Source organism: Anoplolepis gracilipes, chromosome 6 (assembly GCF_047496725.1).
Source record: "Anoplolepis gracilipes chromosome 6, ASM4749672v1, whole genome shotgun sequence".
Taxonomy (NCBI): domain Eukaryota; kingdom Metazoa; phylum Arthropoda; class Insecta; order Hymenoptera; family Formicidae; genus Anoplolepis; species Anoplolepis gracilipes.
The window spans coordinates 297,929-315,746 of NC_132975.1; the positions used below are offsets into that span (position 1 = coordinate 297,929).

Genomic DNA, 17,818 nt, shown 5'->3' on the forward strand with positions numbered 1-17,818 from the left:
TTGCATGGAGAGGAAAAGATAATACGCTTATATTGTTGATAGAAGTAATTCACTGCAAACGAAAATTTAGATAAAATATCTTTAAAAGTGATAGATAGAATTCGATATGTATTGTGAGCGCCGTGGAAATCGATAAAGAGAAAGGAAATATAATAGTAACAGTAGATACAAATAATCAAGAATAGATTTATACGACAGTAAACGTAAGAACTGAAGGCTAATTAATAGTATTCGCGATATGCTAGTCTCGAAGTCTCTCTGAATTAATGATTTTGTGTGAATAATACCGTAATGAACTAGAAACCACTGATTCGAAGATATAATATTAATTACACTGCGCGAAAACTTGCGAGAGCGTATGTATGATTGAATGTTATAAGGATAACCGATTATTAAATCGTATAAATGACTGTCTGTACGTACAATGAATTTACTGGGTACTGTATGAATCGAGTATTGACTGCTGATCGAATACTGATTATGCGAAAACTGAATGGTCGGAACGAACCGTACAACAGATTTTACTGTCGGGCGAAAGCCGAATACTAAATATGATCTGAACTGTCTAATGATCTGAACTGTCTAGGCGAGAACTGAATACTCAGATTTTTGAGCACACGGTGCTCCCGTTTATATACCCGTGGTCGCTGAGGGCTCCCACCTTCTGAATTATAGCGCGCGCAACGTGGTCCGATCCTGGTCATGCTTGTTTGTCACGGGTATCACGCGCCGGGCAATAGCAAGCTATCACGGTGTTTGTCCGAAATTTTCACGTGATCCGGCGGTTCCTGAATGTTCTAGAACCTTCGGGACTAGCATTATAATGTAATATCTATATCGTTATTTCTAGATATATCGCAATTATTACTAGCGCTACGATAACTTATCTGATCAATTACCCATCGCCGCATTGTATTATAGCGTTGTACTTAAATAATTGTAGAGATATGAGAGCATTACGCTAATTAACTTATCAATCAACAACTATCTATGATGTCGCATAATGTTATTCGTGGATTACAAGATCTAAATTAGTCTACAGACGTTAAACTCGCTATTATATAACTATATGTATGTATGTATATCATTATAACTAGTAGTAAAGGTTTATATATTTATATATATGTAATAATGGTATAAATGCACATGTAATATGCCGTGATATATTTACAATGGATGGATGAGGAGTGTGTAAGTGTGTATAAATGCATAAATTTAAGACAAGTTTATATTGTGAGAGGTTGAGTGTGTAATTTAAGTGATACGCTTGGAATATGTATGAATTAGTTATAAGATCCGAAACTATTGCGTTACCATGTATATGATACATTGATTATGTGTATGTTAATATATGAATATGCCTGTAATAAGTTTATAATAGGTTTATTGAGAGTGCTTTATTTGTGCGTACTAATGGGTCACTATGTATATAAATTATTTATAGAGTGTGTGTATTTGCGTGTTACTGGGTGGATAATATGTCTATAATAGTCAGATACTGATTAAACATTGTGTAGATGATAAGTTTATAACGCGCGTATTTTTGTATCACCGGGTATATTAAGTGACTATTGTTATATAATTTTATGGTGTGTTTGTTAAGGAGCGTGTATCTATGTAATTATTTCTGGGTGTTCATTATGCGTTTATACTTGGTTTATGTAGTGTATGATGTGTGTATTATCGTACCACCGTATATATAGGTATGGTCATTTTGTTTATTATGCATATGTATATTGTAATTATCATTCATCCTCAATAAAATGATAACGAAGTTTTGAGAATATTATCACGTTCAAGTTATTTCAGACACCTTGTATAAGTAAGAGTTAATTAAGTAATTGTATATATTGAGTGTGACTATTTAACTTTAGTTATCTTCCAGAGCTTTATTCGTTTTAAACTCTTTATGGGATATTTATATTGTTTTCACTATAATATATATATATATATATATGTATTATGAGTGGTTCATTTTAATTATTATTGGTTTTAATTGATTACTTAAATATTGTCTGAGCCTCGAGGAGTTCTTGTCAGGTCATTATAATTTGCCTTTAAAACATCTGTGGATTATGATATCTGCAGCGAGTCGCATATATATATATATATATGTATATGTGCATGCACCAAGTTATCTCCATGGTTGATATATGAAATAATTATAAATGATAGCTGACCGGATTTTTATTGGCAAACCAAATTGGATTCATGGTAAGGAATTATTATGCAGAAGATGGGTTTGATCGAATCTTTTATTATTGTTAAAATTTGGATTTAATGAAATCACTGCGCTGCGGTGGAATATGAGTAAAATTGACAAGTTATTATATTTGGGTGACAGAATCGTTAGACATGTACGTTATTGTGGTATTAATTCGGCTTTGGGATATAAAACTGCATTTAATAGTGAAGGCATAATTATATATTGGAGGTGCGGATTAAAATAAATAAATTATTAAAGTTGAAAATATGAGGTGTTCCTGAAGCAAAATGGGTCTATAACAATGTGCGCTTAACTTTTTATGGCGGGGCTGTAGCCCTATAAGTTGCTACCTTTTTTGGTTCCTTATGAGTCAAGGCGCCAGGAAATAATTAATTAAGGTCACTGGGCGGTTTTTTTATGTGATGTTTAAATCGTTAAAAATTGGGTGCTTTTCGATGTTGCGACAACTTTTGATATATTGAGAAAAGTGATTTAGACTGTGCATAGGAAGTTGCAATTGCACATACGAGTTACTTGGCTTGCTCAGTTTTAATAATTAATGAAAGTTCATATACAGGGTGTCCCGAAAGTACCGATCGGAGTTTATTATATGAAGCTTATGGAATTTAACCAATTGAATCGGTCGGTTGTTAAACACTATTTTATACTAATGTTTGGATAATATGACAATGTTAGTTTATATACCGGGTGTCAATTTATTAAGGTGAACATGTATCGGGAGTTGTATTTCCGCTCATTCGCAGTTACGATCTCTTTCCTTGAGTGATTTTAGCTTGTTATATAGATTTACTTTATATTTTTGTTATACCGGGTGGTGGTTAATTCTCGATGCGTGTGTCTATGGTGATGTGTACGTGTATGTTTGTGTTTAGTAAGAGTGATGACGACGAGGTGGAGTGAACATTGGTTTATATTATCGCTATTACTTAATTTACGTTATTCTATTGACGCATACTTAATATTATGTTTCCTTTTTATTTTTCAGATACTGCAACTAGAGTGACAAAACTAAATGGGTAATTATAATAAAATTAAGATGTTCGACCGACTTGGTGGGTCGTTTCTCTTCTCTTTTTCAGGTGCTGAGGAGGCGGACCAGAAGGTGATATACCGGGTGGCCGGAAAATAGGTGAGAATTTTCATTGGACAATTAATTAATTATTTTCCTTCATTTTTAGGTAGGTGATAGGGGAGAACCAGTGATGGGGATAAAACAGGAAAAAAAAGGAAGAAAAAGAAAAAAAAAAAAAAGGAAAAGGATGTTTTAGCCGGAAACATAATAAAAGGTATTTATCGGCTTAATCTATTTTTGATAATAACTATATATATATATATGTATATATAAAAAGAAAAGGAAAGTAAAAGAATTTTATAGGTGCTTAACGCTTACTATGTCTACTTAACAGGTGACGTATGGAGTCAACGGACGGCGACTGGTGTCAAGCGGAGGCGCTGGACGTGACATAAATAATATTCCAGAGATTGGTGTTTGGACAATTAGTAACAAGTATTTGAATTGGTTTTTCTTCAAGGTTTTCTCGTTGATTCAACAATGTCGGTCCTTTCGGCCAAGTTGTAGATTTTTCAGAAAGCCAGAGAGGTCCTATCCACCATGAGGTTTGCTGAATGAGTTATGCGGGCGTTAATCCTCGAGTTCTACAGTCAGCAGGGTTTTGGTGTTTGGGGATAAATCTCCAGATTGCTTGAGGAAGTGTTTCGTGGATATGACAAACCCGATTGTGTACGAATTCCTTCCATCTTGAAGGATGACTATTAATCCAAGTGTGAACAATCGCGGAGTCTGTCCACATTACAACAGGAATTCGTTTTATGTTTAAAATGTTCAAAACTTTGGAGATTAGCCTGGTTAAGAGAGTAGCTGCCGTGAGTTCCAAGCGAAGAATGGTCATTTTCTTTAGTGGTGCGACCTTCGTCTTAGCACAAACTAAATGAGTATGATAATTATCTGCTTGCTTGGTTCTAATATAAACAGCAGCGCACATGGCTAGTTGCGATGCGTCACAAAATCCATGGATTTCGACATCCTGATGTTGTTTGAGCTTGATCCATCTGGGAAAAGAAAGTTTAGCTATATCATGGATATGTTCTTGAAAACAAGTCCATTTTCTTACAACTGGCGAAGGCAGCGGATCATCCTAACCAAGCTTGATTGCCCAGAGTTCTTGGATTAAAATCTTTGCTGTAATTATAACCGGAGCGAGAAAACCGAGCGGATCAAGTATTTTAGCAATTGTGGAGAGTATAATGCGTTTTGTTGTGCCTGATCGTTGAATAGAATTGTTGTAACTGAAAAGAATCGGTGACAGATTTCCAGCATAGACCCAAAATGGATACAGTTGTTGTTTCCTCAAACTTTATGGATGTAGGATTATCATGTGATTGAGCGAAATGGATTTGAGAATTCTTGTGTCATTATTCGTCCATTTTTGAAGCGGAAATCCGCCCGCCATGCACAAGGAAATGATTTGCTGGAGGATATCTCTAGTTTGCTCGACAGAATCAGCGCCTCCGAAAATATCGTCTACATACTTCCCTTGAGTAAGTGGAGAAATTGCGAGAGGAAACTGTCTCCCCTCATCTTTTACTAATTGAGCAATCGTTCGTAGGGCTAAATAGAGAGCACAAACTAAACCGTAGGTTACGATTGTTAACTGATATGTTGAAATTTCGTGATTTTGATTCTTCCACGAATACGCTGATAGTTCCAATCTTCTTGGTGAACATTGATCTGTCGATACATCTTCTCTATATCGCATGAGAAGACATATCGAAATTGACGGAACCAGATGAGTACCTCAAAGACATCCGTTTGTAGTTTAGGTCCCGTATGAAGTAAGTCATTCAGTGAGATTCCGCTACTGGTTCGGCTTGATCCATTAAATACGACTCTAAGTTTCGTTGTTGAACTATTCTCCCTGAAAACTCCGCGAGGAGGAAGATAATAAGCCGATTTCGGTTTTGGTTGAGCAGGAGGAACTTGCACCATATGCCCAAAATTTTCGTAGGTTTGTAAAAATTCATAGTAAGCTTGAGCATAATCTTGATTGGTTGATAATTGATTAGATAATCGATGAAGCATCCGCATTGCCTTTAGGCGAGACTCTCCTAAAGAATTAATCGATTTTTTTAATGGTAAGCGAACCGTGTAGCGTCCTTGATTATCGCGGGAATGCATGGATTTAAAATATTGTTCGCACTCTTGATCCTCCTTAGATAATGATGATGAGGATGCCATTGGGATTTCATTAACTCGCCAGAATAGTTGAAGAACGTCATGAAGTTCTTTGTCAATCATGACGTGGTATCCGTGCAATTCATTCGGAGGATGATTGACTACAGGTCCAGAAATAATCCATTCAAACTTAATCAATTGTGCTATTGGGGAATTTTCGTCTTCTTTGATAAATCCGTTATCGATAATTTTATGGAAAACATTGGATCCTAAAATGATGTCAATAAAAGCTCCTGGAGATTTATAATTGTAATCCGCAAGAGTAATTCCGTCGAGGTGAGGCCAATGTATTTGTTTAAAGTTAATTGATGGAAGAGAGGAAGTCAACTTCGGAAGGATATATGCTGATACATTAATTTCGAAATTATTGCTATGAGATTGATTTAACTGTGAAGTGAGTTAGACCTTTGGTAGTGTTTGACCGTTGTGCGCCAATTCCAGTGAGAGGAATATTGGAGGATATTCTTGGGAGATGAAGCATTTGAACCAGCCGTTCCGTAACAAGAGATATTTCTGACTCTTGGTCGATAAGGTCACAAGCCTTGATGAATTCTCCATTCGATGATATTGCCAAAACCTGAGCGGTTGCAAGAAGAACACCTGAATTAGTTGATTGAGTTTGACATGATACTTGAAGGACGTGAGTTTTTAGCTGATGCCGAGGGTGTTGTCGAGGTTGAGTCAGAGGGAGGGTTTAGCGGCTTCCTTTTGATGGATTGTGGTATGGTGTTTTGACCACATTTCAGGCATCGCTTTGTTATGCGGTAGGCTGATGCTCGATGAGGTCCGAGGTAGTTAAAGCAAAGATTATAATTTTTGAGGATTTCCTTTCTTTGTATTGCGGACAACTTGCTATGTAGTGATTGGAGGAGCACAACGTACACAAGCTAGGTTTTTTTGAATGTTTATCTTTTGATTTTCCCTGAAAGTGAGATTTAAATGATTGTTGGCCAGATGCTGTGTTTGACTTACCAGTTCGAGATTTTTCAAAAGCTTGAAGTGATAATAATCTCGTAATTAGGAAATCGCTGAACTGTGTCCACGTGGGGGGCTCTTTTGACGAGCCTAAGTGATGCTATCATGATTTCACGGATTCCGCATTCAAACGGTGTACCGCAATAAACACAAAAAAATCGTCCCAGTGATGTATCGGGCGTTTCAGTGTTTCAAGAGTGCAATGGATTTGCATGATGTTTGTGTAGAGTTGCTCCATCTCACTGGCGGACTCCTTTGTCATACGTTTTAATGTTAAAAGGGAGTGTAATGCGGAATTTACTAGGAGTCGTTTATTTTAATAAAAGGCAATCAGTGCTTCCCAGGCCTTTTGGAAATTCTCCGCAGTGAGAGTCGTATTTTTTAATAGATGGGCAGCGGATCCAATGAGACTTGTTTTAAGATATTGCAGTTTTTCTACGGCTGATAAAGTTGGGTTAGCGAGAATTAAAGAACTAAACAGATCCTTAAACGATAACCAATCTGAGGGAGTGCCGTTAAACTTTGGTATATCGATTCGAGGCAGTCGCGCATGATGAAAATATACAGGGATACTAGAAGTATGAGATGTAGACGGAATGTGATTGTTACTTACAGAGTCATGATCGAGCAAGGAATTCATTTTGTCGACTGCCACGAGGTAAGAATCGTATGTAGCTGAGAAAATATTGTCTGAGAAATAAATATGAATTTTTATTTGAACTGTCATTAGAAGTGAGTTTCGTAATTGAGAGATTAATCGCATCATGTATTAAGGAGAATTTTTCCCAATTCTCCTTGAGAGCTGACAATCGAGCATGTACGCGTTGAGACGTGATGTTTGATGTTGAGGATCCGACTTTCGTTAGATTATCCACTGAGTTTACGATAAAGTCTCGCAATGTGAGCTGTTGCTCGAGTCGGTTTTCAATGTGGTTGACTCTCATTTTGTTTTTTTACCGCCCGATATCCGGCTCGAAGGACCAAATATATAATGTAGAGTTATCAACGATAAACAAATGGTTAAAAGAATATATTTTAATAATCAAATACAAAATCAAGAGTGATTAAAACAATGAACATTAATACACTTTAAACGATATTACATTTATTCAAATATGTTAATCTAACTTAATTAATTAATGAATAAGTAACGTAAAATTATTATCGTAATGCTCTTAGAAAGCATAAGAAAAGAAAAGAATATTAATAAAACTATTCGCATATCACGTCTCCACGATACATCGAATTTTCTGTAGACTCGAACAAATATTATCTTAATAAAACTATTCGCATATCACGTCTCCTTGATACATCGAATTTTCTGTAGACTCGAACAAATATTATCTCAAAGTGACGTCTTACAGAAATCTCGAATGATCTTTGAAAATATCAGTATGGTCTAGAAAATATAAAAGAAAAAAGTATGAGAGGGTGTCCGTCAGATAAAAATTCAGCAGGCGTAGCCTGACCTGGGAGAGACTATTACATAACCTGCGGTCGAACAAACCCTGAATTTGCCAAATGAAAGAAAGTCTTTAAATGGGCTTTTCGTAAAAATCGCCTAAAGCGTCCTTTAGGCGATCGAGATCTTTCCAGCCAAGAATGAATATCCTCTATAGGATTCCAGAGATTTGCTGCGCAGCTTTTCGAGATATCGTCAAAAAGATATATACGTATCCGAGAAAAGAATCAAGCGGAAGAGGAAGCAAGAGAGAGAGAGCTTTTATTGAAAAAAGAGGAAATCGACTCAAAGCGCCTCGATTCAACAAGCGCTAACACCATGGTTACCACGCTTGACTCTTACCGGAGGAGGCGCGGAATTCAAACAACTTTAAAGTGGTGTTCTATGATTAAATATTATTTAATATCATTGAGTATTTTACACGTTACATCAATATAATAAAACTTGCAAATAAGTCAATGAACTCATTTTGAACTACTATTTGATTTTGATCATTTTCTTTTTTTTGCCACTTCTATCAATAAAATGTGCTGGATGGAATAGGAATATTAACGTGCCGCAGGTACTGCTTATAAGGTCCTCTTCGCATTCTCGAACGTTTTTTTGACATTCTCAAATGTTATTTTTATATAGAAATGTAATAGCAGAGAGAAGCCTGAGAGTAGTCATGTCCTCGATTTAGGTGCGACCTAGAGAGCCTCTAATAAGAGTCTCGCATATGATATCCAATTTTGATTGGTCCTCTATATCTGGGCAATTCCCGCTCATATTTGAATCATATTAACCTTACTATTAGCATAAACATTATATTTCAGTAACATAAATAAAAAATAAATGTTTTAGAACTAAATTTTATAATCTTTTTATGTTAAACATCAAAATAATATATATAATAAAAAACTGTTTATATTTAATTTTTAGTAATTAAATAAAATCCTTAATTAAATTGAAGGTAAATATTGACAATAACGGACCCAGCCCCGATCACTTTGACCTTGACATATGTTGTCAAGAACACTCTCTTGACTGACCCGCAGAAGGTTTTAGCCGTCGCTCGTTATTTATTAAAAAGTTATTAATAAAAAAAGTATAGAAAATATAGCAACTATTTTGAATATTAAGAGAGATAAACAAGTAATATTGATATAAAACTGATACATATATGAACAAAAATAAATTTGGAGCAGTGAATCGTTGCTATATAGAAGTTTTTTATTATAAATACAAAATTTTCTTTACTTTAATACAAACACAAAGAATTAAATATAATTAGTTTCATAACACACACACACACACACACACACGGAGGGGTGCAAGGATGGCCTCCGGCCCTCCCCCTCCCGCACCCACCCCGTCCACCACGCTTCTCGTATAAGGTTGCAAACCCAAGTGAACTTTGCTTTGTCTTGCAACATACATTGCACGTACGTTGCACGTACGTTACAAGATAAAGCAAAGTTCACTTGGGTTTGCAATTTTCTACGCGAAGCGAGGTGGACGAGGTGGATGCGGGAAGGAGAGGACGGGAGGCCCCCCTTGCACCCCCCCCCGTGCGTGCATGCGTGCGTGTGTGTGTGGCCACAGCAAAAAAGTGAGTTAAGTGTACTTGTCGATCATATAGTATGCGGACACAATGTATCCTTGCTAATGTAAATACAGAGACGATTCATACGAAAACATAAACACGCAGATATCACGAGATATATTTCTCAGTTATTTTTCTATATAATAACATATGTACTATAATAAATATATTTCATTATATATGTTTGCTTTTCTGATTATTTATATTTGTATAATTTTTAAAACTTTTTTGTTAATAACTTTTTAATAAAAAACGAGCGACGGCTAAAATCTTCTGAAGATTACTCAGGAAGGTGATCTTGACAACATATATCAAGGTCAAGGTGATTAAAACTGGGTCCGTTATTGTCAATATTTACCAAATTTAATCCTTATTAATTGCAACAAAATAAAATAAAAATAAAAAAATGAACATATAAAGCATGAAATAATAAATTGCTTTATTTTCATGAGAAAACAAACTGTTATCACAAGCATTATAAAAACCTAAAATATATAATATTTGTGTATCTCATGAGAAAACATAAACTACTATCACAAATATTATAATATATATTTAAAAATATATATATTATCAAAAAATAATAAAATAAAATTATAAAAAAAATAAAAAATAAATAAATAATAATAAAATTAATATTATCACAAAAATAAAATATCATCAAATATATCACTAAAATACAGCATGCATTGTCATAGATTTACTATCATATCCCTTTCTGCATACAATTCTTTTTTTATTATAAATTTTTAATCTCTAAACTATAAATCTTTTTATAATTTTAGAATATAAATTATGACAATTTAAAATATAACTATCATTAATAACTTTTATAAATTGAGCATTTAGATACAATGTCCAATTAAGATTTATTAATTTATTTTGAAAATCTTTAAAAAAAGTAGAGTAATAACGAAACATTTGTTCCAATTTTACAAATACTTTAAATGTTTCAACGTTAACAAAATATAAGGAATGTGTTTTATAACATTTTAGATGTACAAACTTTGTAAATGAAAAATTTAATGGAGTTGACGACTTTACTGACAATAAGTAAAACAATTATGTACCATTTTCCAATTTTCGCAATAGTTAATGAGATATTAATTATAAGAGATCAGCCAATCGGCACCCGACAGGAGCGCGTGGCTCGAAGAAGCCTTCCACTGTTACTTGATACTAGGCGCGCCGACGATGTGTCTATGTGACTGTGTGTGACTCTTCAGGTTATCAATGTAGAACGTTCCTCCCACCGCTTCGTCGGCGCGCCTAGTATCAAGTAACAGTGGGAGGCTTCTTCGTGCCATGCGCTCCTGCCGGGCGCCGATTGGCTGATCTCTTATAATTAATATCTCATTAACTATTGCGAAAATTGCAAAATGGTAAATAATTTTTTTACTCAGTTTAACCTACTCATACACCTGACGGGTGGGGAGTCTATTGACCACGTCGTCAATTGGCCAGTTTAAAATGAAGCTCTCTGATTGATTAATCGTTGCTGATGACCACGTCGTCAATTGGCCAGTTTAAAATGAAGCTCTCTGATTGATTAATCGTTGCTGATGACTCTAAGCATTGGTCGATATAAGTGGCTGTGGTCAATCGTGACGTGGTCAAACGGGACGCTCCCCACCTGACGGATGGTTCAAATTATGGGACACCCTGTATATGTATATACAGAGTGTCCCGAAAATACCAGTAAATATTTTAATGGCAGGTTCTTTAGAACATTTTAAGACGAAAAGTTTAATACAAAAATGTCGAGGCTACAATAGTTTTCAAACTAAGAGCAATTATATTTCATGAATGATAGGGCTGAGATTTCGCAATCTCAGGTATGGAAAAATAATAAGTGATAACATAATATTTATAATATCGTGAAAAGAGCGCTTATTTATAGGAGCACTTTTTATCACTTGTTATTTATTGCCGCACCTGAGAGCGCGAAATCTCAGCCCTATCATTTGTGAAATATAATTGCTTTCAGTTTGAAAACTATTGTAGCCTCGACATTTTTGTATTAAACTTTGCGTCTTAAAATATTCTAAAGAACCTGCCATTAAAATATTTACTGGCATTTTTGGGACACCCTGTATATACATGTAGATGTAATAGATACAAACTAAAAAACAAGAAATTAATATTAATTAGGTAAGAAATTTATATTAATTAATAGAACTGACAAGTTTTTCTATTATTTTATTGACATGGAAATGAAAGAAAAAAATATATCCTACATTGAACAATAAAAAGCATGTGTTGATATATGTTAAACAAAATATAATAGGTCAATAAATAATAATTTTGTAATTTTCAAAGAAACGAAATTATGGACGTAAAATAATTACAGGATATAAAATCTCTTGAATCTCTTGAATTATATATTTATTATGTTATTTTCATAAAATTTAAAGTTTAATATTGTATATGATTGTGAATATCTATTACTAATTATTATATAGAATATTTAAATATAAAGGGCATTATTTTTATTATTACGTGGATATCAAACAGGATTAGTAAATGTTCCATTAGTGTTATGAATATGATAATGACGGAATATCGCAATAATTTTTTAACAACATATGATATTTGAAAAAATTTTATTATTATTATATCAGGTATTTTATGCGATATAAAAATTTTATACATGAAAAAAAATATTGTTATACATTAGATAATTCTAACACAAATATATGTATGCAAAACTATAACGTCGCTTTTATCAGTTTAATCTTTGATACTTTCAAGCAGAGTCTGACTATTACTTTCCTCCTTGATTCATAAACGAAATTGTTTGTCTTAAATATGTCACTCACAAAATGGATGCAGATTGTGTATGCCAATTTGTTCTGTAAATCACAAAACATATCAGGTTAAAATATACTAAAATAAAGCATCAACAAATCTTATACAGACCTCTGTATCTTATACAGACCTCTAATCCTTTTTGCACCACGTTATATGTATTCTAATTCACTATTCATATTCTTACACAATCAATATCCATTTTATGAGAATGACATGACAAACAATTTCCTTTATGAATCAAGGAAGTAAGTAATAGCGTAGACTCTGCCTGACGATTGAATTAATTATATACAGGGTGTCCCCGAATTGCCAGATCAACTCTCGTGAGTAGATAGAACGTGTTAAACTGAAAATAAAAGTCTTATATTATTTTGCTAAATTCGCAATAATTAATGAGATATAAATTAATAAAGATCGGCCAATCCGTGCCAGTATAAGCGCGCGAAGAAACCTCCCAGTTGTTACTTGATACTAGGCGCGCGGCAAGACATAAACGCAGCGCGCACTGTACGTGTCTCTTTTACGCCCTTTGTAGATTGCTCCGCTTACTGTCTCGTCGCGCATCTAGTATCAAGTAACAAGTAGGAGGCTTCTTCGCGCCGCGCGCTTATACTGGCACGGATTGACCGATCTTTATTAAGTTATATCTCATTAATTATTGCGAATTTAGCAAAATGATATAAGACTTTTGTTTTCAGTTTAACACGTTCTATCTACCCACGAGTGTTGATCTGGCAATTCGGGGACATCCTGTATGTGTATATGTTTAGTGAATTATATTTTTGCATATAAATAGTAAATTAGAAAACTTACATATATGGTACGAAAAGGATTACGGAGGCTTGTATAAAATTGTTGACAGTTTTATTGCTGGTTTATTTTAACATATTTCACTGATATTAATATTTTGTAGTTAACAGGCAAGACAAATTGACATACACAATCTGCATCCATTTTATGAGAGTGACATATTTCAGACAAACAATTTTGTTTATAACTCAAGGAGGAAAATAATAGTACAGACTATCTAAATATTGAACTGGAAAAAAGCGACGTTATATTTTTGCGTATGAATGCAAATTGTGTATGTCAATTTGTTTTGCCATAAACCACAAAATATTAATATCTGTAAAATATGTTAAAGTGAAACAACAACTAAATTGTCAACAATCTTATACAGATCTCTGAAATCCTTTTCATATCACATTATATGTAAATTATCTAATTCACTATTCATATGCAAAACTATAAAGTCGCTTTTTTCCAGTTCAATCTTCAGGCAGAATCATAGAGATATTAGATATAGAGCACGGGAAGGGGCCGAGAACGCGATAGCGAAATAGAAAGAGAACGCTGCACATGGGCTCCTACTGTCCTTGTCTATCGCGTATACGCGTTATAAAAATGTTACTCTTGTTATTCTGTGAGCAAAAGAGAGTGGCACTTGTATCAGCTTGCGCATGCGCGATAGACAAGGACAGCAGGGGCCCATATGCAGCGTTCTCCTTCTATTTCGCTATCGCATCCACTCATGAGCTAGCATAGCACTCCCGTGCTCTATACATATATAATATCTCTATTGGCAGAATCTGCACTATTATTTTCCTCCTTATTAACAAAAGAAGTTTGACTAATAGAATATAATTATTCGTTTGTAGTTTAAAATTTTGCATGGAATAATATAAATATGGACCAGGGAATATTTTCATAACACACACACACGCACGCATGCACGCACGCACACGCACACGGGGGGGGTGCAAAGGGGCCTTTAGCCCCCCTCCCGCACCCACCTCGTCCACCTCGCTTTGCGTGAAAAGCTACAAACTTATGTAAACTTTGCTTTGTCTTGCAACGTACATGCGAAACGAGGTGGACGGGGTAGGTGCGGGAGGGGGGCCAAAGGCCCCCCTTGCTCCCCCTCCGTGTATGCGTGTGTGTATTATGAAAATATTGAAGATATATATGAAGATAAAGCAATAAATATGGCATTTTGAAATGAAACATTTTTTATTTATAACTTTCTAACAAAGAACGAGCGACGGCTAAAACCTTTTAAACGTTACTCAGGACAGTGATCTTGATAATATATGTCAAGGTCATTAATTTCTGAAAGGGTTGACCTTATGTGAATATTTACCTTATATCCTATTTTTATAACTTGTTATTCAATAACTTCTTAAGACTTGCCCCTCCTTAAAAGCATTTCTACATTCCATTTCCATAATAGCTTTGTTGATTGGTATTGAAAAAAATTGATTTTTTGCTCCAGTAGCTATTTTAGACATTTACCATTATTTTCTGTTTATAAAATTATTTTTTGGTTACTTCAAATTTTAGAATACCTATTTTAATATTTTGTGGTTTCTCTATCATCACAACACACACAAAATACAAAATTATTATTATGTTTTAATAGCTTAATTTATTTTGCCTTATTATATTTTTACAAGAGAAAGTAAGACATGAAATAAAATAACTATCATAAAAAGACAATTTTATTAATTACGAAATGTATTATTTTTTATATATAATGAAAGTTTGAGATATATATTTAATTTTAATATTTCAGAATGGTGCAGTTAAATCCATACAACGTAATGCTTTTACTTTTTGGAACTTTTACTGCTTTGAATTATCAACAAACTCCGATAACTTTGCAAGAAAGAGAAATAAAAAAAAATTGAACGTATGCTGTTAGAAATAAAAGGTGAAAAACTTCATTTAAAAGAGGAAGAAACATTAGATTTTTACGATAAATATGAGGTTCCAGAAGCGGAAGAAGTTGATTTATTAGAGGCAAATGAAGAGAAAATCTATCTCCCAGAAAAAGTTATTTGTAATGTTATGTCCTGTCGGCTCCACGTTTCTTCCTCTCATAAGAATTAATTGATAAGCGATAAAGAGAAGTCACTCGACAAACAGACCGTTCTTGTCAAATAACACTTTAAACATTACATGATTTTCGAACAAATACAGAAGGGATCGATGATGAAACACATTACGGTTCGTCACTACGTAGATTAAATGATGACCGCCCAATTAGTAATAAGGAAAAGTTGCACGATAAATAGACCGTTCTTGCCACACCGTAACTCAAATATTTAGACACGATTTCTAAACGAGTACAGAAGGGACCAACGACAAATTATCAATCTCTTATGTAACCGAACAATAAACACAGCTGAGTAAATTCTAAGATTTCCTAATTTTCACGAGCTCAGCAACGATCAAAACAAGGCGGAGAAAAAATACCTTCGGACCAATCTCAATACGTGGTCCCGCCCAACACGCCTCAGGAAAATTATATAAAAAGAAAGAAATTCGAGAACGCTTAGAAACATTATTCTTAACACTCTTCAAGCACTTAGAACTTTTCAAGTCAATCATCTCAGAAATTCGGCGTCGATAGTCAGTAGTGTTGTACCAGTAATTTCCCTCGGAAACTTAACTTTCGTTCGGGCTCTCCTTTTAACGCAAATTCGAGTGGGAGTCATTTGACCACATTACATTTGACCACGTTACGATTGACCACGCGTTGCATTTGACCACATTATGATTGACCACGCGTTGCATTTGACCACGTTGCGATTGATCACGCGTCGCAATTGACCATGTTGCAATTGACCACACGTCGCAATTGACCATGTTGCGATTGACCACGTGTTGCGATTGACCACGTCGCGATTGACCACATAAATATTGACCAGCTACGTAGTCAAATGCAACGTGGTCAATAATAACATGGTCAATTGCAACGTGGTCAATTGCGACGTGTTGTCAATTGCAACGTGGTCAAATGCAACGCGTGGTCAATCGTAACGTGGTTAAATGCAACGTGGTCAAAAGCAAAGTGGTCAAATGCAACGTGGTCAAAAGCAACGTGGTCAAAAGTATCTGTGGTCAATTGAGACGCTCCCCGCAAATTCAGTGTATGATCCACGAGCACAACCCTCAACGCTCAGCTGCAGAACAACACCGAGACGAAGAGAACACCACGAAACTACCGAACGTAAAACTTCACCAAAATAGTAAGGCGAACTTAATTAGATAGAATCAGAAAAACACGCACACAGTTTTTTTTCTTATTACAACAAAAATAAAATATGTAATCTTTCCACCCAGAACATAAAACTTTAGACTCTCACTCTCCCTTTCATTATTCTGGGTGATGACCTCCGTACTTATGTAACACCCGCAATTAACACACACACGTACTCACGCAAACACAAATTAGAGAATAATTATAATTCAATTACAAACACATGTATACACATATTATATACACACATTTATAACCAAACTTAGCAATAATTTGATGTAATATACTTTCAAAACTATGAATAAATTTATGTAATATTAAAATTCAATTCTCTCCGTGACTTCTAATCCCTCTATCAGTTGAAAGCATCGGTTGAAAGATCGCACTTGATCCTATCCGCATAATAAAGATTAATTTCCTTTACCAAAAAAGACCTTTTGACGAATGTCCAAAATAATAAGTAGATAGATAGATAGATAAATAGATAAGTTTGTTTATTGAGAGAGAGAGATTCCCTTTGGGGTTTTCAACTCTTACAAAATTACCTTAAAACTAGCTTAACCTAACTTATCACTAACTTAACCTATCTCCTGGGGGGCCTGCGACCGTGGGCAACCCTCTTGGCTCCCTCCTGCTCGCACCTCCCCTTATACACACACACACACACATCTCCCCCCACCGGACTTCTGCTTCCTTCCTCTTGCTTGTTTCTTTCATCTTTCTTTCTTAACTATTCTCATCCCCTTGTTACGTCCCGCCGCTGTCACCAGTTGTTACGTCCTCTGCGTTCGCGAGCGAGGTGCGGTTACGATGGTTGGTGTACGCGGATCGCGGTGGCCGAGCGGTAAACCTGTCACGATCAGCGTAGCGGTGCACCGGAAACTAGAGGTCGGGACGTAATAGATAATAGGGAGGATGTGAAGTGAGTAGACAATGAATGCAGATTGTTTACGTATACTGATTTTTATGTATTTATCATTATTTTATAATAAACATATATGTACAGTTATATTATATTTTTCAAGACGATTAGACAATTAAATCACGGACGGTTATCAGGAGGCGAATTGATAGGTGCTTCAGCGGACGACAGGATGCATACTCGCCCGAAGAAAGCCTGGGAGGAAATGATCCTCGGTTGCGTAATCCCGAAGTCTATCAACGGCAGGGGCACGGGCCACGGACGGTATTCGATAGGCGGTAAGGGCCTATGTGAGGAAGCGACGACCCCGCTACTGGATGCCGGTGGTGTGACGGCGTCGTGTAGCTGGTCAGGGGTTGATGACTCCGATGTATGGGTTCCCGGTGGAGGGTAAGTGAAATACCCGACGGATGCTGGGCTCTGACTACCTGGTGGCGACGCAGCTGTTCGGACCGTCAGGTAGGAGCCGCCTTGGTATAGTGACCGGATGAGGCGCTTCAATTGGTGAGCACGCCCTGCTCGACGTGACCGACCCATGACG

At 35.5% G+C, this 17,818-nt stretch overlaps 1 pseudogene; it reads left to right on the top strand.

Annotated features, from left to right (window-relative positions):
* The first annotated feature begins 14,886 nt into the window (after positions 1-14,886).
* Positions 14,887-17,818, top strand: part of LOC140666883 (uncharacterized) — a 29,956-nt pseudogene continuing 27,024 nt past the window's right edge.